Raw genomic sequence first — 7,602 nt, 5'->3', positions numbered from 1 at the left:
TTCAGTAGGTGGTAGGGATCGCTCGCCGAGTAGAGGGCATGTAGGATCAGGAGAGAGAAGACAGGCAAGGCCATGAGAGAGAGTATATGCGAGATCAGGAGAGAAAGGACAGGGAGGTGAGGAGGCCTCGTAGATTGAAAAGATCTACTGGTCCTTATTTTGGAGGCAGGGTATGACATGGGTCTCAGAGTACCCGTACCGCACAGTTCCCACAGCCACGTCGGTAGAGAGGTTGCTTCAAGTGTGGAGATACCAGCCACCCAAGAGGGGAAGGCCCGACCCATTGATGTGTTTCATATAATAGGCTTGAGGCCACTGCACTAGATGATGTCATACAAGTATGCTTTTGATTTGTTACAGAGGGGCACCATTCGTATTTTGATTCGGTTCTGCTTATCGGGGCGAGTTCCCCTATTTGTTGTCCCACCTATGGGTGAGTTCATGACTTAGTATTATGTTTAGGTGTTTACCCATGTTGGGAGACTCTATGAGTCATAGCCCGTGTCTATCATTTGTTTCTATTCATTATTGAGAGTTACCAGGCTAGAGGTGAATTTATGTTGTCTATTATAGTAGGTATAATATGATTGCAGAGTAATTTGGTTATGATTTGTGATTTGATACTCTACCGAGGTGAGAGTATAGTAAGTGTTGTGATTTTATTGGCAGAATTGAGTTAGTGGGAGATTTCAATTTGTATGATGTGTATTCGACTTGTGATTCAGAGTTGAGGCTAGACCCTCGCGATTCCATGTGATTTGATATGTTTGAGCCGGGTTGTGTGCCGCGGTGGAGGGTTATACCAAGATTAGATCCTTATGATTTGTTCATGTACTTTGATTTTTCCTTTTAAATTGATTCGTAGTATGGTACATTTAGAGAGTTGTGCATGTCGGGCTTGTTTGATATTTCCCTTATATGTTTCTCTTTACATATTCAGTCATTTTCATTCTGCGCTTCTCGAGTTTTAGCTTGCGGGGTGTGTGCCCGGTGGTGTTAGCTGTGACTTGTCGATTCGGGTGTATAGTTAAGAGGTCTTCATGTTTATTGCATTGTTGTCAGTGTTGTGGAGGTTTGAATAGGGTTCCAACGGATATGAGGCTAATTGTCGGTGCTGGTTTTGATTACGGGCAGCTATTGTGATTAGAAATGTTATTATGGGTCTATGTGTGGTGTGTCTTGTTGTGTGGTCGTACCTTGTGGGTGTAGGCATGAGTTTTTACAGCTAGTTGAGACTGATACCGATTATGGATTTAGAATCGGGTCTTTTGAAGATAAATGGAAGGTGAGAATTTCGACTATAGGCTTATCGGTGTTGATAGAAAGGATAAATTATAGTTGGGATAGTGTCGTCAGGCTTATGTGGACTGGAATGACGTGGGGTATCCCGCGGGTGTATGTTGGATATGTACTTTCAGTGATTTGAAGACTTCGATGCGATTCTTAGCACGTTCAAGGACGAACGTTTGCTTAAGAGGGGAAGGATGTAATGACCCGGCCGATCATTTTGAGAATTTATATCTCGTTCGGTGGCATAAGGACCTGAGCAGCTTCGTATTATGTCTATAGACTTGCGTGCATTGTTGAATTTAGTTACCAGATGATTCAGAGTGATTTGAGATACTTAGTCCCTAAAACGGAAGCTTAAGACTTAGGATTTTGATCGTAGTTGGAACTATGTGAAGACGACTCCGGAATGGAGTTATGTCGGTTCTGTTAGCTCCGTTGGGTGATTTTTGAGTTAGGAGCGTGTCCAGACTGTGAATCTGCGGTCTGTAGTTGATTTAGGCTCGAAATGGCGAAAGTCGAATTTTTGGAGATTTGGACCGAAAGTGGACTTTTTGATATCGGGGTCGGAATGCCGTTCCGAGAGTTGGAACAGCTCCGTTATGTTATTTGGGACTTTCCTGCAAAATTTGACGTCATTTTGAGTTGATTTGATAAGTTTCGGCGCGAGTTTTAGAAGTTGGAAGATTTGAAAGTTCTTAAGTTCGATGTTTGGTTCGATTCGTAGTTTCGCCGTTGTTTGATGTGATTTGAGACCTCGAGTGAGTCCGTATTAGGTTATGGAACTTTGTTGTATGCTTGGACGGGATCCTGGGGGCCCGAGGTGTGTTTCAAACGAGCTTCAGATGGTTTTTCATGGTTTTGAAGAGGTCTGCGTTCTGGTGTAATCGCACCTGCGGACGTTGGGCACAGTTGCAATGGTCGCAGGTGCGAAGATGGAGGCGCAGGTGCGAGAAGAGCTGGACTTGGCGGTCTTCGAAGGTGCGGAGAATTTGTGCACATCAGTGGCTCTGTAGAAGCGGATTCTGGGATGCAGAAGCGAGAGGAAGCGCAGTTTCGTAGATGCGGCTAATTATGTTGCAGGTGCGGTCATGCCTGGGCAGAAAAGAGAAATTCGAGGGTTTGATTTCATTCTTCATTTTTTGAATTGAGAGCTTGGAATTTGGCGATGTTTCGAGGGATTTTCAGAGGAAGCTTTGGGGTAATGATTCCTACTCGTTTTTGGTTGTATTCCATTAATCTATAGTTGTTTTCTCTATTTAATTTCGGATTTTTGGGGTTGAAATTGAAAAATTGGAAGAACTTCTTCAATAAAGATTTCGAGTTTTGAATGGGGATTTGTGGTCGGATTTGAGATATTCTTATATGGTTGGACTCATGAGTGAATGGGTGTTAGTATTTTGTTATTTTTACCCGATTTCGAGATGTGGGCCCGGGTCGACTTTTTAGGGCGAATTTCAGAATTGTTGTTAAAATATTGATTTCATTAATTAGATGAGTCTATTATGGTTGTATTCATGATATGCAATTATGTTTGACTAGATTTGGACCATTCGGAGTCGGATAATTGAGAAAAGGGCATTCTTACAGGCTGATTGAGCTTTGTTCGAAGTAAGTATCTTGCCTAGCCTTGTGTGGGGGATTTTCCCCTTGATTGTAGTCCTTGTATGCGAGGTGACGAGTGCGTGCTCGGACTTATTTGTGAAAAGTTGGACTTTTAGGATTCTTAGGTCATTATATTCACTGAGTATGAAGTTGTTCTTGATATGATTAAGTTCCAATTTACTAGTTTCACCTCTACATGCTTTAATTAGAATTAATTGTTTTAAGGATTCACTTTTATTGCCTATTTGACTCTTATTTGACTTAACTAAAGATTTTACCTCCTCTATTGTCATGCTATCTTTTCATAATTGCTTATCTTTATTTGAAATTATTATTATCTCATCCTATAATTTGTTCATTCTTAATTGAGGTTTTGATTATCATTCCGCTTCTTATCCTTAATTGAATTGTTCAATATCCTTCGTAATTCCTCAACCTTAAAAGAAGTTTTTGATATCCTATATCTTAGTCGACTTGTTCTATTTGGAATTATTTGACTCGTGTTAGCTTCCCTGTTATTGAAATGTATATTGTGGGACCGTTGCTACATATTAGTTTTTCCCTTGTTGAGCTGTTCTCTTTACGCCTAGCATTCTTTACTGTGGTTATTCCTTGTGAATTAGTTCTACCATTTCTTGTGATTAAAATTTCTTGAGTTGATTTACTTGTCGTACTTTGTATTATTTCCATTGTTGTTTTTGTACTTGTTTCGGTGATGCACGAGGTTTCTACCGTACGTTTGTTATTATTGTGATGCACGATGTTTCTACCGTGCGGTTGTTGTTATGGGGTTGCACGAGGTTTTTGCCGTGCTATTGTTACTATTGATATTTACACATGCGGCGTGACAAAGCGGGATATGTATATATATATGTGGGTTGTGCATATGGCGAGATAAGGTGGGAACATTGTTATGCACGTGTGGCGAGACAAGGTGGGCTGTAACAACCCGACCGGTCGTTTTGCTTTCTAGAACCTCGTTTCCCTAAATAAGACTTTCCGTAATAGCTTTTACTGATTTATGACTTGCGGGGATAGTGGGTTCGGGATTTGGAAGAGTTTGGGTTGAAATCGGAACACTTGGGTCCTTAAGGTTGGCTTAAAAGGTCAAGTTTGACTTTGGTCAATATTTTGAGTAAACGACCTCGGAATCGGGATTTGACGGTTCCAATAGGTTCGTATGATAATTTCGGACTTGGGCGTATATTCGGATCAGGTTTTGGATGAAACGGGTGCGTTTTAGCGCCCAATAGTGAAAGTTGGTTCTTGAAGGTTTTAGAAGTCCTTTAAAAATTTGGTTTGGAGCGGTTTTTGATGATATCGAGGTCCAAACGGATTTTCGAGACCCAGAATAGTTCCGTAATGTCATTTAAGACTTGCACGCAAAGTTTGGTGTCATTCCGAGTAGTGTAAGCACGTTTCGGCGCATTGGAAGTAAATAGAAGAACTTGAAGTTTTTATGTTTGATTCAATTGGTTTTAGGGTGTGATTCTTAGTTTTAATGTTATTTCGGGCGTTTTGAGAGTTCGAGCGAGTATGTTTTCTGATTTCAAACTTGTTGGTATGTTCGGACGGGGCCCCGGGAGCCCCGAGTGTCAATCGGACGAGGCTCCAGCTGCTATCCTAATCGCATATGCGCTTGGTCAGCCGCAGGTGTGAGCTCGCAGGTGCGAGCCCCATGATCGCAGATGCATCCCAGCATAGGCTGCCCAGTCATCGCAGAAGCAGAAGAAGGACCGCACTTGCGAAAGCGCAAGTGCGAAGGCAGGCATCGTAGGACCGGGCAGTGTCACAGATGCACGTCATTTGTCATTGATGCGTGGCCGCATGCGCAATCACCTGGGCACAGAAGCGAGATGAGGCAGCCTGGCTGTCCGCAGCTGCGCGAATTTATCCGCAAAAGCGGAATCGCAGGTGCGCAAATTTAACCGCAGGTGTGGAAGTCGCTGAAGGGCAGTGATGTTTTAAACCGGGGTTTGAGCACTTTTGCTCACTTCTTAATCTTCTTCGGGGCGATTGTGGAGCTGGTTAGAGAGGGGATTTCCATCAACTAATTGAGGTAAGTAATTCATATCTAATGTTAGATAAATACATGGTTTATGGGTAGGTTATAACATGTAAATTAGTGAAAATTACGGGTTTAGTTGAAAACCTAGGTTTTTTGATAAAAATGAGATTTAACCACGAAATTCGTTATGGAATTTAGTAGAAATCATATATTTATATTCCTAATGTTATGAGTAACAACTTTCTTTAAATAATTTTTGGAATCCGAGCATGTGGGCCCGGGGGTGAATTTTAGGAATCTTGCAATTTAGGTTGGGTAATCACTTAAATGGTAGAATTATGAACCTTTGAGCATAGATTGATTAGTTTATGTAATGCTTGACTAGCTTCGAGTCGTTTGGCGTCAAATTTGGAGATTTGAGCGCATTCTTGAATAGGGAAGTAGGCTTTGAGACCATAGGTGAGTTAAATAAATGTTTGTACCTAATTGTGGGGGCTACATACGTACGAGGTGACGAGAGTCCATACGTAGCTACTATTATGCTTTTTTCTAGGTAGTTTAGGACCCGTATCATGCTATACTTGGATTGTTTGTGCCCTTACTTGCTAATATAATCACTTATTCATGATAGAATTTGATAAAAGAATTGTATAAGGTTATATTCACTTACTTGAAGGTTTGTGTGAGATACTTGACTGTAAATGGGAAACTTGTGCTTTCTTGAAAATAAATTGTTATTTGTGGATCTGGCCGAGCACCTCGGTAGTAAATAGATGCATCTATGGTTCGCGTTGTTCGACCCTCCGACAGTGCACAATTTAATATTATGTTGGATCGGGCCGTACGACCTCGGTATAATTACGCATGTTAACTATTTGGAACTCTCCATGATTTATACTGCTTAAATGCCTTGAAATGTAAGTACTTAAATGATATGACCGAAATTGAAATTTTAAATTTATGAAAGAAGTATTTATCTCTTCCCTTTATTGAACTGTCAGAATTATTCATGACATCTATACTTAGCATAACACTTTAATTACATTATTATTAGCCCTAGTAAGTGTCAAGCCGACCCCTCGTCACTACTTCTTCGAGGTTAGGCGGGATACTTACTGGGTACATATAGTTTATGTACTCATACTATGCTTATGTACTTAATTGTACATGATCTGAGACTGGTGCATCTAGCTACCCTCCCGGCGCGCACACCTAATCTTGGACCGAGACTTCACGGTGAGCTGCTCCCTTCTGAGCCATTCAGTAGCCCGTCGAAGTTTCTGTTTTGTTTATATCTATCTATTCTGTTTCAGACAGTAGGATAGTCATATATTGTATATTCTACTAGTTGCCCACACACTTGTGACACCAGATCTTGGCACATGTTAGTAGACTTTGATTTTTGGGTTGTAATTCAATAGTTATAACTGCTTTTAGATGTTTCCGTTTGTTTGCCTTAAAAATCCTTTATTTATCAAATGCTTTAAATGTAAGTAAAGCTAAATGTTGGAATTGCTTAACAAATAATAAACCAAAAAAAAATGGGAAATCACTAAGTTTTTCACTGTTGGCTTGTCCAGCAATGGTGTTAGACGCCATCACGGCCTGACATGGAATTGAGTCGTGACAACATGGTATCAGAGCACTAGGTTCATGTAGGTCTCACAAGTTATGGGCACGCCTAGTGGAATCTTGCGGATCAGTGCATGGAGATCCGTACTTATCTTTGAGAGGTTGTGGGGTGTTAGGAAACTACTCATTATTCATCTCCTATCATGTAATTAATGGTATACTAAATTCCTTTCTTCTATTCTCTCACAGATGGTGAGGACGCACACGGCAGATGTTCCAGACCCGGGAGGAGCTGCTTCCCCCATTGCTAGAGGCAGAGGCAGAGGCCGGGGAAGGGCACCGACCCGAGGTAGGGGACGAGGGCGTCCCAGAGCTACCCCAGTAGCACCACCACCAGATCCAGTGGAGGATACCATTATTGAGGAGCAGGGCGAGGTGCCTTCCGCAGAGCCAGCCCTGGTAGATTTCATGACAACACCAGGCTTTCAGGAGGTTATGGGCTGTATTATGCGGTTTATGGACACCATGACTCAGGCTGGTTTATTTCCAGCGAACCCAGCCACATCTCAAGAAGAAGGGGGAGCACAGACCCCTACTACTTAGGCTCCTGGGCACGCAGCTGCAGTATATCAGACTCCGGGTGCACTACCCGTGGGCGGAGCCTAGCCAGTTACGGCGGCTGCACCTAAGCCTAGACCGACTGCGGACGGCGATCCGCAGAAGTTATAGGACAGATGGACTAGGTTACACCCTCCTGTCTTCGGGGGCGAGCATCATGAGAATGCCCAGGATTTCATTTATAAGTGCAGGGACAGACTGAATAACATGAGGATACTGGAGTCTCATGGGGTTGACTTCACTACTTTCCAGCTGGATGGAAGGGCCCGCAGATGGGGGCAGTCTTATCTTCTTGGCAGACCAGCAAGTTCTCCTCCCATGACTTGGAGCCAGTTCACATAGCTTTTTCTCGATAGGTACATTCCACCCTCCGAGAGGAAAGAGTTGCGGTATCAGTTTGAGCAGCTTGAGCAGGGCAGATGTCAGTGACCCACTATGAGGCGAGGTTTTCTGAGTTATCTCACCATGCACTTATGATACTTCCTATGGATGCAGAGAGAGTGCAGAGGTTT

Source organism: Nicotiana tabacum, chromosome 4 (genome assembly GCF_000715075.1).
Source record: "Nicotiana tabacum cultivar K326 chromosome 4, ASM71507v2, whole genome shotgun sequence".
In the NCBI taxonomy this organism is placed as follows: domain Eukaryota; kingdom Viridiplantae; phylum Streptophyta; class Magnoliopsida; order Solanales; family Solanaceae; genus Nicotiana; species Nicotiana tabacum.
This window is presented reverse-complemented; position numbering follows the sequence as displayed.